Below are 17344 nucleotides of genomic sequence, written 5' to 3' on the forward strand. Positions count from 1 at the left end.
GAAAGACTGCCTACAACAATGACAAATGGGTCAGAAGGACCATGGTGAAGGTTTGGTGTTGGACTTGACATGCACGTCAGTGGATGTAAGGAAAGTAGGAAGACTGCAAAATTAAGGAGACTTGGCAAAGTGTGTGCCCACTGAAGGCCATGAGTATAGTTTGGCCATTTAAAGTTATAAGTACTAAGTATTAGAGAAAAGAGACATTAAAAACTATGTGAGCATCTCTGGATAATAAGCCCTGGGTAGAAGTAGTTTGGATGCTAATCTGGAAAAACAGCTTTGATTATCTTTGGAATTGGTTTTAAATGTTTAGTGGCTCTTAGGTGCCTGTGAAATGGATAGATAATATTATAGAGTAGGGTAGGATATGGAAATATGACGGAAGATTGGAATTAGAGAGGCCAATAACCTGTTATCCAGCTTTAGTCAAAGGCGAGGTGAGAGACCAATGTCACCTCTTCTGTTTCTTCATTTCTCTCTTTTGAGGGGAGGTGCTGGGGATCTAACGCAGGGCATTCTGCCTCGGAGCTACACTCCCAGTTCCATTTTACTTTTTAAATAGGGTCCCATTATGTTCCTGAGGGTCTTGCTAAGTTGCTGAATCTGGCCTCAAAACTGTGAACTTACTGTTTCAGTCGCCCAACTACTCAAGTACAAGCATTCACCATACAGCTGGCCCATTTCTCACCTTTAATTGTTCTGCTTAGTTGTTCTGATAGATGAATTCCTGTTTCTGTTTAGTGTGTGTGTATATATATATGTATATATATATATATATATACATATATATATTAGATATAATGAATAATTTTTTTCTTTCCTACTTTCTACTCAACTCTAATAAATGATAACTAAATGGCCTAAATATTCAAATACAATATAAGTTCTTTATTAGTAGAAAACTAATTACATTTTTCTTATGGTATCATTGCATTTGGCAGTCTGATAAGTGTGGTTCAAAGTTCAAGGTCAGAACAAATATTAAAACACAGATAAAAATATTCTACTCAGAAGATTAAACTTTGGACTATATTATAAGTAACAAACTTGTTTTAATAGTAATAAGCCTAAAGGAGAAGAGAACTGATTAGTATAACTAGTAAACTCATGAGGAAGATAAAGGGGTGGGTTTTAATTCAGTATGACCAATGTCCTTCTATAAGAGGAAAATTGGGACCAGAAAAAAAATAATATAGAATAATTATTTGTCATGACATTTTATTCGATTTGAATAACAAAGATAAAAAAATGAGAGTTACCAATAGTAAAAAAGTATATATTGATTATGCTCATATTTATCATTCATAATAGTAAAAACATTTGGTAAAAGATGGCAATATTGATACAAAATTCAACACGTATTTTTTCTGCCATACTTTTAAGAAGCCATTTGGACTTATTATAGTAATTATAGAAAATGTAGATGATGAAAGAACGAGATGATCATCACAGAGCTAGTTATAATAGTCAAAATGAAAAAAATATTAAATTCTTGACAATCATTGAAGTATAACCATGCCACCTGATAAATGACAAAAGTTATCAATAATTTAAATGTTATGAGTATTTCTTATAATGCTGATAGAAATAATGATATCTACAGTAAATTTAGCAATATTTCACATGTATCAAGTATATATAAATTATATCAAATTAAATATATACGTATGCTAGGCCTTGGGTTAGAACCAGAGCACAACAAAAAAATTAGCTAAAATTTTCAAATTGGGTATTGAGGGAATACAATGATATTTCTCCTTCTTTCTTCATTTATTTTTGTAATTTTTATGTCTTTTACAATTAAATGGCATATAATGACTATGCTCTTATAAGAAATTTCTGAGGGAAGACACAAAAAAAGCTTAGCATATATAGTAACTGATTAATCTTAGTAAATATTTTAAGCCCGGCATGGTGGCGCACGCTTCTAATCCCCATGCTTGGGAGGCGGAAACAGGAAGATTGTGCAGGTTAGAAACCAGCCTCACTGGCTTAAGAGACCCTGTTTCCAAATAAAAATATAGTAAATTTTGATTTACTATAAATCATAATTATTCCTATATTAGTAAGTATAAAGCTATAAATATTATAAATTTAAAAAATTATTTTCAATAATAAAATATTTTTACTTTCCTTTTTAAAACTATTTCATAATATAAATACAAGTTTTCCTTTCTGTTTATGCATCATAATTTCCTCTTTCTCCCTGAGTATATGAAAATATTTTCTAGAGTGCAAAATTTTTTACACAAGTTGAATTGTTTGAAACATTTTTTAAATGAATAAGAGTATTTTTATTCCATTTGTGAATTCTTGAAGATAAAAGACACCATGTTGCCATCAGAACTGTTATTATCTACAAAGGATGTATTGTGGAAATGGATTAAAAAGGATTCTTTGAGATGTCTTTTTTAAAATATACTTAGAAGAAAAAGACTACGTGTTGGGATGTCTACTGCAGCTTAAAGGGATATTGACATCCACTAAAAATAGAGAACCAAAAAGATCTGAGTTGGAGCATTCAACTTGGTATTAAAGATTAGAACAGAGGACAAATGCCTTCTATTTTTAAAATATTTTAAACAAATATATTATTTAAAAAATATTATGCCTGGTAACAGTCTGTATTGTATAATTGAGGAAAAAAAGTTAAAGTATACATTGTGTTTACTAAGGTAGGGCAGGAGAACTTTATGCACCCAGTATATAATTTGTACAATACAAACGTCCAGGGAGCTTCTTGCTTCTGAATTTCATTTCTGCCACAGAAGAAAGCATTTTCTAATTAAGAGAATCTAGAAACGACATGAAGAATCAATATCTCTCGCTCTCTCTCTCTCTCTCTCTCTCTCTCTCTCTTAAACACACACACACACACACACACACACACACACACACACACACACACACCCCACGTATGCCCAGTTCCTTTTGTCAAGTATCAAATCTAAAACCCAATTCTCATGAATCTAATTCGAGCACTGTTTCTTTGGTTTTTTCTCTTATTCAGATTTACCATTTTCTTACTCTCTATCCTCAAATCTTTAATACTACTATCACTGATTTTCTGTATCTGACTGAAAGTGTTTTTGATCTGTAGTGTATGTCTCTTGATTTTCATTGTAGACACATAGTTGTAGAAAAATATCTCAAAGAACAACAAAAACAAGCATTCTCCTTGCCTAGAGAGCTTAGTTTAGGACTGAGTATGTCAATTATTTCTGATTGGTGCATCATGAGTAGAAAACATCTAGGAACAGAGACTGTTGGATGGTTTACTACTCATAAGGGGTGAAAAAATTACTGGCCCTTTTTCTATGTCTGGATTTTGTCCTGTTCTGTAATGATGATACAGGGAACATTTGTATATTAGCTTTCTCATCGCTGTGGCCAAAATACAAGATAGGAACTGCTTAGAGAAGGAAGTGTTTATCTTGGCTCACATTTCAGATGCTCAGTCCATAGTCCGATGGCTGCAAGACAGAAAGTTCATGGTTTCAGAGTGTTGTGGAGAAAACTACTGAGAACAGATGGAAGCCGAGAGGGAAAGAAAGTGACCAGAGATAGAGATAATTTTCAAGGCCATGTTCTCATTGACTACCCTCTCCAACCCCATGCCACATCTTCCCTGCCTATAGGTATCTCCCAGTAAATTCATTCAAATTATTAGTCCACCAGCTGATTGACTTGCTGATCAGGTTATAGCCTGATTCATTTATTTCACATGTGAACATTTCTGCAGTGTCAGCAGGTGAGCTTTTCTGGGGATATTTCACATCCAAATTATAACAAAATTCATTCATCAGGATATACAATTGGTGATGCAACCTTTCTGATTGGTGATTGGTGAGGAAATTGAGAGGAGAGGACACAAGAACTCTGTTATCACTACTACTGCCCGTTGTAGAGCTATTATCTTACTAAGCTATAAAAAATAAATTTTCTTATTACCTAAGACCTAATAAACATATATATTTATTTAAACATTTATTGGTGCATTATAGTCTCACATCATAATGTGGTTTGTAGTGATGGTGGCATATATGTACCCACCACTTGGTGAACTTTCCCCTATCTCCCTCCCAATCTCATATGGGGTATTGAGATTGACATTGATATTCTCACATATTTACCTAATGTCAATAGTAGTGATTCCTACAATAGTTTGAGCCCTTGCTTTATAGTAGGGACTACACTGAATTTACAGACAAGCAAATCAAAGCTTAGAAAAATTATGTAACATGGCCTTCAAACACACACACACACACACACACACACACACACACACACACACTAGTTTTGGGGAACATGATACAAATACTTATGCTTAATCTATAAAATTTCAGCTATTTCTCTATATGATATCTTGTCATACCAATCATTATGAAACCTACATTTTATGCTATATGGTTTTATAAAATTTAAAACAGTCATTAACTGGGGCTAACAGTCAGGTTCTGGTGCCTGTTGTTACTTTATAAAGCATAACTTTAAAAATATGGCTAGAAAATCATAGTTTTAGAAATTGGTTATGCCATCTCTGAAACAAGAACCTACCTTAAGAAGAAGCTCTAAAATGTTTAATCCCAATGCACTCCCTCCTGTAAAATCAATGACCATATAGGAATTTTGGAAGAGAGATTAAATGCACAGACTATTTTACATTTACTGGGAGCTCTAATGCCCCCCCACTATTTATCCTCTAATGGAATACTGAATATAAAACTGAAGTCTTATGATGCTTGTTTCTGATGATGCAGGAGAAAATAACTAAAGTAATGAAAGCAGGTTTAAGCTGTGTATGTCCTCAGAACATTAGCTCTTCTTATTTTAAGGACAGTTTTCATTTTACCTGGCAATCATGCATTATCTTGGAGTTTTTGTAATTATATATAAGAAACAAAGGAATGTACCACCCTCAGTATTTGCAATAAATGAGTGTGTTTGTTAAAAAAAACTGTCTAAATTTACAGTAATAGTCTTTTGGCATCTTAAAACATATTTCTATAAAATGAACATAATTGAAATGTCCAAGTCAATACTAAAATATTACTAACCATGTTCAATTATTTGTTCAACAAAAACATAAAGGTCTTTTTTTCAATTTCTTCTTTTCTTCCAAAAGTAACACATTAAACAGCCCTAACTTCCTGATAATCTGTATGCAGTCTGCTTTGAGGTTATAATTCACAAAGAGATAAAATTGCTTTTCAAATTGAATAGCAATTTTATATACATGAAATTCATTATGTGTATAGATTTCTGAATTCCTCAAAAATGTATTTCTTAAAAAGTATAGAGTTGAATCCAGTAATAACTTTCCCTAAAATATTCTCCATGTTATATAAGTGGCTCAGGGACCAAATGGAAAAAAAGAACCTGGCTCACAGAGTAAGTTCAATTGATTATGGCATTTTGATTCTTTGTCTATACTTAGAAAAATTGCTTGCTTGTTTTTTTTTTACTAAAATGTTGAAACCTTCCCAAATAGGTATGCATTCTAAATGGCAAGGGCTCCATGAATTGAACTGTTATTTTGTTGCAATTTCAAATATATGTGTTAAAGGCAAGTTGGCTAGGTCATTTTACTTAACCTTTTATATTAGAATATCTTTAAGGAATATTATTATCACAATCTTAATCATCTTTCTTATCAAGAAAAGATAACAGCTATAATATTTCACAAGTTATTATAGTTGCCATAATAACTTATTATAATGAGGTACATGGGAGGACTTGCTTAGTAACTATTAGATGCCAATATTTGGGTTAAAAGCTTTGTGGCTTCATGATACATCAAGATCAATAAGTAGGTCCCAGCGCTGGATTCAAATCCCTGTTGTTCTTCTGCTGTACTCGGTAAGATTCACTAATAAATGCTGCTCCTCCTTTTGCAAGATGTATGTGCCTCAGCAAGTTTCCATATTTTCAAATTCTATAACTAAAATTCTTTAAAAAAATGTCTTGTCTGGATGACATAGTGGGCTCAAATGTTTAAATTTTAGAGAGATAATCCTTGATCCACTAGTTTAGAATTAATCTCCCTGTTCTACAATCTCTCTTATTTTATGCAGATTCTTCACACTGTCTTAACAACATGTCTAATATCAATCTTCTGTCTTAGAGTGTAAGCTCCATAAAGAAAAAGGCTTTTGTTTTTGTTTACAAATCACTTTACTTGATTCCCAGATATAATTTTATTTGATGCATAACCAGGTTCAATACATTTTGATACATGGCCAAGTTGTCATATTCTTGGTCTAAATGATACTGACAATGACAACATGTTGTTGAGTATAGGTCAATGTATTGAGATTCCCCAAAATGCAAGGAACTGGCATAAATATATACTCTAGATAATTGTCATAATAAACCTATGAGGTCGGCTTTTGTACAGGAGAGAAATTAGGTTTTGTTACATCAAACAGCTTAACAAATGGCAAATATAACATAAAGAAGGACCAGGAAATTATGAAAAATTCCACAAGAAATTATATTAATTAACCTCTCTGTTGTCTATCAGTTCCAACAGGATGCCCAAATGATAAGTCATTGTAAAGTGTGAGAAAGTCATTTAATGAACACCTAATTAGATAGCCACTATTGTTTTACATAAGGTGGGAATGGGTGAGAATTTATAAGTTGTCTTGGCCTTTATATAGTCCCACTACATTAAACGGCTACTTCTAAGACAAAACAAAACAAAAAAGATAAATTCCTTTGTGTAGTTCACAAAGACTATGATTTCATACTGGCTAAATACTAAAAGTGATGCATTTAGGTCTGAGAGTGTCTTAGCCTCACATATCCCTTCTGCTACACCTTAATTTTGTTTTGGTTTTTCCCCTATCTAAATGCTTTTAATGTCCTGACCTTCTTTCCTTTTCAGTTTCAGTTTTGACATTCAACTGCTGTTCATTCTGACCTTACCTTATTCTAGGTTACCTTGACTAATTCTACTATTCCATTATCTTTTGTATTGAGTCAGTGTGGCAAGGAGTTTATACACACACATACACATACCCACAAACTCACATGCACACGTAACACAGATGAGAGAGTAAAAAAAACAAAAATTACTTTTTCACTACAGTGATTATTTCTATTGATAGTTCAGTGATTGTTTTTATTGATAGTGATAGATTAAAACTGCTGTGACGACAGTTTTAATCTAGGTTCAAACACTTTGGAGGCCCAACCTCTAATTTAACAAAGAATTCAAGTCATTAAGAGGAAGACTTTGATACTGGACTAGCTCTGCCAGCAGAGTACTTTTTGAATCAGTTCTGAACTCAGAGTCTTGGCTCTGTCTCTGTAGGACTTCTCCTTTTCTTCTGGATTTTTCTTTTTTACATAAATATTATTTTCCTACAAGGTATCTGCTTTGAACCTGCACAGATTCTCATTAATATTTTGCTCTATGCTCTGTGGTGCAGCACAGCTAGCTATTCTGAGGAGGATTAACCAATAAAAGGACCTCCTTTAAGTCAAACCCAGTCCTCATTCACAGAAGATTTGTTTGGAATATTGCACTACTACTTTATCACCAGGCATACCAGCACGTGCATATGTACAATAAAGCAAATTAAATCTTCCTTTCTTAATTAAGTCTGTACTGTGCCTCATCCATACATTAATCAATGTAGTGGGCATATTATTAAACACCAAAGCAGTTGCCTCATGCAAAATGAGATATATATTTAGGGCTATTTTTTCAACGTTACCATAGACTTATTATCATAGCAAAGAGCAAAACCAAAACATGCTGGGGTATCAGAAAATTAAAAAAATATATTACTTAAGGTTTATTGGAAGGATTTTATTGCTTTTCAAAATTCCCTTACATGTGACCATATTCTGGGTAGTACAAATATGTTTTTGTTATTCAGCATTAATCCCTAATATACTGAAATGTAAAGAAGGCTTTTTCACTTTTTAACTCATTGAAAAGTGCCTATACACTTTTAAAATGCATTCAAATATGAATAAATTTTTAAAAAGGCATGCAGGGACTACACCATGGTATGTATGTTATATACACACATATGTCTATATGAAAGATATTAAAGAAATGTAATAGTGAATTATACCTTGCCAGTGGCTTTAAAGTCACAAAAGAGTTAACATATAATTCTATTTAAATTGATCTATAGGTTCAAAACAAGTTCAAATAAGCACGGCACATTCTTTTTATTTAAGTAACCAAGCTGATTTCTAGTATTTATAGGAAAATAAAATAGCTGTGATAGGCAGAATTCTAAGGAAGTCCTCAAAACGTCCACCCACTGATGTTTATGCTTTCTAAAATCCAGCCCTGGATTATGGGGTAGGACTGCAGATATGATAGATTTCTTACCTTGGGTTCAATTACATTCTATGGCAAAAGTAAGAGGATTGTGTATATGTTATCAAGATCTCATTTCAACTTAGCTTTAAATTAATCAAAAGGGAGATTATCCTGGTGGGTTTGACCTAGTCAGGAGAGCCTTTCAAAGGAAATGAATTTCTCCTAAAGCAAGAAACCTCAAGTATGAGACTGTGTGTGGGCTGCAGAGGGGGATACCTGGCAAAAATGTCACAAGGAATCCAGAAAATGACAGTGTCCTATGACCAGAGGACCAGAAAGAAAACAGGCATTTCAACCCTAAAAGAACAAGGATGGAATTCTGCACCATCAATATGAGTTTTAAAAAGGACCCTGAGACTCTTGTAAAAACAGAACCTTAGTAGATTTTGATTTTGGCTTTGAGATCCTAGCCAAAAAAATCTGGTTATACTTAGTTCAGACCTTTGACCTAAGAAACTGAAAAAAAAAATGCATTAGTACTATAAACCACTGATACTGTCACACCATAGTTTAATTCAAATACAACCAACACATTTTGGAAAAAGAAAAGTAAATTGGAGGATGGACACTATTTGACTTCAAGATTTATAAAGCTGCCATGAGTTCGACAATTTTGTATTACTGAAAGGGTATTTATAAAGGTCAATGAAATAGAATATGAAGATCTAAGCTAAACACAGACATGCTTGAGAAATTGGTTTTGACAAAGGCATTTAGGTAATTTAATGGGGAATGATGACAATTTTATTAAATCATTCTGAAACAACTGAATATATATGTGAAAAATATATAAACCTTGACCATGCATACCATGTTATAAAATGTCTAGAAGACAATGTGGGAGAAAAAGTTTCATGACATTTAATTAGGCAAATATTTCATAAATAAGAAAAAGACAAAGGCAATCACAAATTGCCAAAGTTAAAAACTTCAGACTAGGTATGATGCCACATGCCCATAATCCTAGTACTCTGGGGGCTGAGACAGAAAGATTAAAAGTTCAGGAAGACCCTCACCAACTGAATAAGACCCTGTTTCAAAATAAAAAAAAAATAAAATAAAATAGGGCTGGGGTTCTAGCTCAGAGCTAGAAAGTTTCTGAGTTCAACTGTCAGTACCCCTGCACTCCCATCTGCAAAAAACCAAACCAAACCAAAACAAAACAAACCTTCAGTCTTTGGAAGGTGCTATAAAGACGATGAAAAGGGCTGAATGAGTGATGTGTGCATGTATGCTTCTACCTTCTTGTATTCTGTTAAGATGAATGAATACAATGAACCAATTTAAAAAAGAAGATGAAAATGAAAACCACAGTCAGAAACAAAATACCTGTAAAATTTTTATTCAAGAATGGAAATAAAGGCCAGACATGGTGGCACAAGCTTGTAATCCCAGCATTCAGGAGGTGGAGACTGTAGAATCATGATTTGTGGACAGCCTCAGCTACTTAGTGAGGCCCCTTGCAACTCAGTAAGACCCTTTTTTAAAAATAAAGAATATCCGGGCGTGGTGGCACACGCTTGTTATCCCAGCATTCGGGAGGCTGAGACAGGAGGATCACGGTTCATGGCCAGCCTCAGCTACTTAGTGAGGCCCTTTGCAACTTAGTGAGACCCTGTTGCAAAATAAAGAATAAAAAATAGGGCAGGGGTGTAGCTTGGAGGTCAAATGGCCCTGGGTTCCATCCCCAGACCCGCAAAAAAAATAAGAAATAGGCCTGGGGCTGTTGCTCAGAGGTAGGATGCCCCTGGGTTTCATCCTCCATTCCACAGCAAAACAAAATAGAAATAAACCCCACTTTCTCACCCTGCACAAGAGTCAATTCAAGATGGAGCAAAGGCTTGGAAATTAGACCAGAGACCTTGAAACTCTTTGAAGAGGGTGTACTTCAAACAATGCAACACATGGGCAGAGGTAAAATCTTTCTCAACAAGACTGCAAAGGCACAAGAAACTAAAAGGCGGAACAATATGTGGGACTGCATTAAACTAAAGAGCTTCTGTGAAATTATTCAAAACACAAACAACAACAAATGCTGGAGAAGATGTGGAGAATTGGGAACTCTAATACATCATTGGTGGGATCGCAAATTAGTGCAATAGATTTGAAAAACAGTATGGAGGATCCTCAGAAGAATGGGAACAAATCTACCATATGATCTAGCAATATCATTTCTAGTTATCTACCCAAAAGAATTGAAACCCAACTACCAAAATAATGCATGCATATCTATGTTCATAGTTGCACAGTTCACAATTACAAAACTATGGAACCAGGCAAGATGTTCAACAACAGATGAATGGATTATAAAAATATGAGATATATGCACAATGAAATTTTAATCAGCTACAAAGAAGAGCAAAATTATCTCATTTACAGGGAAATGGATGGAACTGGAGAACATTATGCTAAGTGAGATTAGTCAGCACAAAAAATAAGGAATCGGATGCTCTCCCTAATATGCAGAAGCTATGGAGAAAATGGGTCATATGAGGAACTCTAGACATAGGATGAGCAAATAAGGTGAGCCAACTGAGGAGAATGGGAGGAGGAAGAGGGAAATTCCCTAATGCACATGATGTGTATTCACAAACATATCAAAGTCGATCAGTAAGCCGAACATGAGAAGGAGGGAGGGGGAGGGAATGGGGTGGGCATTGGGTAGGGCTAATTGAGTAATGTGTGCATGTATGCCTCTACCATCTTGTACTACATTAAGAAGATATATGCCTTACAATGCACCAATACTTTAAGTCAGTGTAGAAAAAAATTTAAATAACTCAATTATAGATGAATGGAAAAACATCCAATTACAAAATTTAACAAATGCAACTAAGGAAGCTATATTAATGACAAATAAGCACAGTAAATTATGTTAAATATTCCTAATCATTAGATAATTTTTTATTAAAAATATAATGAAGTACTATTTCATATCTAGAAGAATGCTAATTTTTAAAAAGCGAACCATACCAACTGCTGGCATATATGTAAAACTATTGATGTCCATGTGAAACTACTGTTGTCTATGTAAAGTAATATGACTGCTTGTAGAGTAGTTGTACTTCCTCAAATTAATTAAGATACATCCACCATATCATCCAGTTACTCCAATTCTAAGTGTTTTCCCATGGAAAACAAAGACATATGTGAACACAGGCTTTTAAGAGGATGTAACAACAAATTTATAACAGCTATGTCCACACATACATGTCTCATTACTCTTATTAAATGCCTGAGAATCTATATTTTATCTTTTTTTTTCTTTTTTCTCCCTGACTATCAGGAAAAGAAAATCAGAAATATATATATATATATATATATATATATATATATATATATATATATATATTTTTTTTTTTTTTTTTTTTTTTTTTTTTTTGTGGTACTGAGGTTCCTGGAAGCCCTTCGACCTCTGGACTATTCTCCCAGACCTATTTTTTTATATTTTTGTTTGCAAACAGGGTCTCTTAAGCCAGCGCTGGCTTCGAACCTGCGCGACCCTCCTGTCTCTGCCTCCCCTCCTGTCTCTGCCTCCCAAGCACGGGGATTGCAAGCGTGCGCCACCACGCCCGGCCATGGAATAAATATTCTTAAAAGAGCCGGGCGTGGTGGCGCACGCTTGTAATCTCAGCATTCGGGAGGCTGAGACCTGGAGGATCACAGTTTGCAGACAGCCTCAGTTACTTAGTGAGGCCTTCTGCAACTCAGTGAGACCCGGTTTCAAAATAAAGAATAAAAAATATGGCAGGGGGTGTAGCTCGGAGGTCAAATGCTCCTGGGTTCCATCCCCAGACCCGATATATATATATTCTTAAAAGAAAAAATGCCCTCTAGAAAAGTATATAATTTTCTCTTCCCAGGCAGGCCTTCCATGGGAACTGGGTGTCATGGAATGGAGAACATAGACACATTGGACTGTAAAGATATTTGATGCATTTACTAATCAGTTTTGAGGTCTACTAATTTGAAGTAACTTAGCCAAAGTCACCTAGTTAAGGCATAATTGGCTTAGAACAAAACAGGTGTGTAGCCATCAGGTAACTTCAGTTTCCATGTTTAGTGATTATTTTTTCTTCCTTTTCCTTTAAGTTAAATTGCCTTTTCTTTGCTTACATGTGCTATCTATCATATTAACAAATGCTTCTATACCAAATATCTACATGACAGCGTCCCTAATATTACCTCTCACTTTTTACGGTTTTAGAGATCATGTACATAATTGAATACTTTAAGATCTAACAAAAATCAAGCTCATTATCATGCATTTCATTGTGTATGTAATCTCATTTTATTGACTTTTCTATTTTTAATTAAATTGTTCTTTTATTATAATAAAAGAACAATTTAATAAACCTTTTCTTCAACTAGTACACTTAAACCAACATGTCAATTTCATCCATTTTGTTTATGTTTTTAAAGCTACCACATACATTTTGGTAAGTCAGTTCAATCTTTGTACTTTTCAAATTCAATTAAGTTGAAAGCTTTGTCTACTTTGATAAGAGACAACTGCTGAAAGCTAATGCCTTGCAGAAAAATGTTACAAGGACAAAATATCATTTAATAAAGAAAGAGGAAAACATATCTTTATTTAACAGAAAATCAAGTGAGGTTTTTCAAATACTCCATCAATTGTATGAAAGATATTATATTAAATCATATTTTGATTCAAAAAACTTCTGTTTAACAGTTTAAAAGTGACCTTATATTTTATTTTACTTAAAATTAAAAAGGCACAATTTATATAGAATGCATGTAAATATCCAATAATTCTAAAAATGGCTTCAACTTTGTAACTCCTCATAATAGATGAAATTTGCAGTCACAGAAATGATAAAGTATGAATTTTAGTGATTTTTACTAAAACTTAGGACAACATTCTTGGTGCAAAAACTTTGCAGAATATGTATTTTCAAATGCCTTATGTTTTTTATACTTTCATTGGGAAGTCTGCTTGGTGTCTGTTTAGCTAATATTTCAAGTCATAAATATGTATTAAATCTAATCTAGGTCAAACACTAGGCAATGTACTGCAGAAAGGTTTGTGATTATGGTCATAATTCCCAAGAAACTCACAGCCTGAGGAGGTCAACAGGTTCATGTCTACCTCTAATATTAGGAAGATTACAAAAAGTGTTAGAATAGTTCTAGAAATCAATGATTCACTGCCACAGAGGATGTTACATATGTATTAAAGAAGTTGGAGTTGAATTGTGCTTTAAATACTAAATTGATGGGTGGTGGGGGTAGATTTTAAATCAATGGATTGTGTAAAAAATTAGACACATGCTTGTGAACTTGGATATATTCTATGGTTGGAATAGAATAGAGAAGAGGAAAGTGAGCCTGGAGAGAGGATAGTACTTAGTTACAGAAGGCCAGGCATGGGGATCATTGATTGGCTTTTGTAATTCAAACCATCTGTCACGCTGCTGTGCATTTTAGGTCTGTAGTTAATTCTTGGTCTAAAACCATTTTTTTCTAATTACTCACCATAACTTAGGGAATAAAACAGTATCTTTCTTTTTCAGAGTGAAAGAATTGGCAAAAAGAATAAAAAATTGGTATGTGAAAATAAGAAGACATGAGACAAGTAGGATCAACAAATTTAACTGAACTCTCTTTCACCCACACTTGGATCCCTGTGTGGAATATTTAAGAAGTAATAATTTTGTGGTTGTTTTTGTGTTTTTCTTGGATGTACCCATCACTGATCCAGTCTGATCTGATGAATAATTCCACTTTTATTTATCTCTCACAACTGTTTAGTTATGTGATAAACTCCAAAGTTCCCAGTGACTTTTAGATTGTCTTTAATTACTTTTCACTGGCTTATGTTTCATCTACATTATATTCTTTCAACCACCTTTTCCAAGTCAAATTGCAAGTTATCTGGAAAACAAATAGCAATCATCCTTTGCTTGTTGGTTTTTAATACTAATATCTTGGAGGACCATAAAACATACTATACACAGGCACACATGCACACACACACACACACACACAGTATACTACTAGACTTTCATCATAAACCTTAAACGTTTGCTGAAAGCAGTAATTTTCTATTTAGGTAGGTTATACAACACTGATGTTATTTGTCATTGGAAAATTTTGGCTTTGAACAAAAAATCATTTCTAAAAATTCAATGATAATTTCTTTTGCTAGCTGTGGATGACATTTGAAGTTAAAAAGTAAATAATAGTGAATTACTGTGATTCATACTAACAAGTATTAGAAAAAGGCAAGCATTTATCTTTTCCATTTTAAGTCAAACATCCACTTAATATGTTAGCCAAAGTAATCCAATTCAGGCTAACAATTTAAAAAAACTTTATCTTTCACAATACCAAATGTGAATTCTTATTTCTTCCCTTCTTACTTGTTCCTAAAAATCAGAAAAAATACCCAAGTGATTTGGGATATGTCTTTCTTCAGTCTGTGCTTCATTTGTTCTATCTATAAAGTAAAGAGAATAGACAAGAGCTAAATCCCTATTATCTCTTTAAAAATCCCTTTCCTCTATAATTACCAGTATGATTTTCTTTTTAAATTTGTAAAAATAAAGGATTGTAAAAACCTGTTTTTAGTGATGTTTTTGGATTTGATCCTTTAATTGGCAGCCATATTTATCCCCTAAATTAGTTCTCAAAGGTCAAAAAGCAATCAATTATCTACTGCCTTCCTGCTTTAATTGGTAGTATATGTTTGAAAAAGCTTTGAACATCAATGTTCCCATTCTGTCTCCAAAATCTGAAAGGCTCCAAGAGGAAAAGAGGGATATTTTGGAATATATAATGGATTGAATTTTCAATATTGAATGCACACATTTAATTGCCTTGGTGTCTATAGTTGTTTTTCGTTTTGTTTTGTTTTCATGAAGCAGCTCTATATACTCTGCATCACTAATCTTTTACGTGAATCGAAAAATCCAGATACCTGAATATCTTATAGACATTTTTAAAGTTCTCTGAAGGGATTCATTAATATATTAATTAAGAATAATAAAATCATGAAACATTTAAACTAAGTAAATAAAAAATTGACACTTTTTACAAAAAGACTAGATATTATGCCAATTGGTGCCCTTTCCATTTTTATTGTTTAACCACTTCTACGGGTTCCTTGAAATTTCACATCGTAATGAACTTCAGAGTGATGGAAACAAACATCTATACAGCATTTGAATGTTTCCCTCTGAATCCTACTCCACTCCCTCCTCTTCCCCATACATATTACTGATACTAGTATTGATTAGATCATTTATACATATAACATTATTTAAAAGGTTTTCTTCACCTTTCTTTCTCCCTCCCCAAATGCCCTTCCACTGTTCTACTTCTCTCTCTCCTCATATATCTGAAGTCTCTTTGGTCCCAGCTTCTCTTTGGTTTCCACATAGGACCCTTCACTTTCTGAGATGGGCTAATCTCACTTAGCATAATAATCTGTGTCAAGGAAATTCTGTCAATCTGAGACAACATAAGAGAATTCATCATCCAACTGGTCAAATTTGGAACATTGACTTTCTCATAGACTTTACTTTGGGTTGACTCCTTTGTCTTAAAATCTCTCACACAAGTGGTTAGATGCTAATGCCGTCAGAGAGACCAGCCTCCATCCACAGGCATGCTATCATGTTTTTCTTTGAAAAAACAGAAATAGTGTCACTTTAACAATTTAAGTCTGCCATTCATTTATTTCACTTTTTTTTTAACCCCCTAATTCCTAATAGGCACTTGTTGGCTTAGAAAATGCCAGATTGTAAGGCTTAGTAGAGAAACATGAGAGAAAGTTGTGTTTCCAGAACATCTGGAGAAACAAATATTTTCTCACTGTTTATTTTCAGTCCCCTCTTCCAACTCAACAATATTTGTTTTCTTACTGTAAGAAGATGAGCTGAGGAATAATGAGAAGGCAAGCTGCTTTTACCTTGAGAAATGTTTTAGGGGAAAAAATTTCTAACACTGAAGCTAAGAATTGCGAAGTTGATAAAATAATTCTGCTCTCGATGAAACTATCAATACCTGAGTGTTTTGAAAACATTGATCATCATTAAGGAACAAGGATAAAAGTCTTTCATAACTCAGAAAAAATAAATTTCATTAGAAGAGTTATCATAAGTTTCTACAGAGCAAATATTTGGATCAAGTTCTTTAAAAATATACTTCTAAACCATTTCATTAACTCTATATATGGCATTGACATTTTATGTGAATCAAGATAAAAATATGGATAAAATTTTACTATCTTTAGTTTAAATAACTTCCCCACTAGTAAAATAAGTATGTTTGCTTGAAAAAAATACCTGAGTTTCTTCTAGAAAAGAACAAATGATGGGACATTTAATATTTCATTCAGGGAGGGGCTTTATATTTAGGAAAGTTAGAGAGGGTAGTGACTTTAAAAATTTAACTATATATTTAATAAAAATATTCAAAAATTAATGTTTCATTGTTAAAAAAGTAGAATCAATATTTAGAAGGCCCATGTTTTAAATTCACCTTTAATATAAAATTGCCTAGAGATATTCACTAATATCCTTCATTTACCTGATTTTGTTTGTTTGTTTTTTTGGGTGGGTGGTACTGCAGTTCCTGGACACCCTTCTTCCTCCGGGTTACACTCCCAGACTTATTTTTATATTTTTATGTGGAAACAGGGTCTCTTAAGCCAACAGGGCTGGCTTTAAACCTGCGCGATCCTCCTGTCTCCACCTCCGAAACGCGGGGATTACAAGCGTGTGCCACCAGGCCCAGCCATTTACCTGATTTTTAAAGATTAGTGAATTTAGATGCCTTTCACATTTTTTAATTGATTTATTTAGAGAAAGAGTATTCATTAGCATCCATTGGGTCCCAGGCATCAGGATAAGAATGAGAATCTATACAACAGATCACTCAGGAGCTCTGACAGCTGTAGTTAAGACACCCAAGTTTCCTGGATTTTCAGTTTATCTATATATATGATACAAATTAACACAGTTCTGGAAA

The sequence above is a fragment of the Muscardinus avellanarius genome, assembly GCF_963383645.1.
Source record: "Muscardinus avellanarius genome assembly, chromosome: 10".
NCBI lineage: Eukaryota > Metazoa > Chordata > Mammalia > Rodentia > Gliridae > Muscardinus > Muscardinus avellanarius.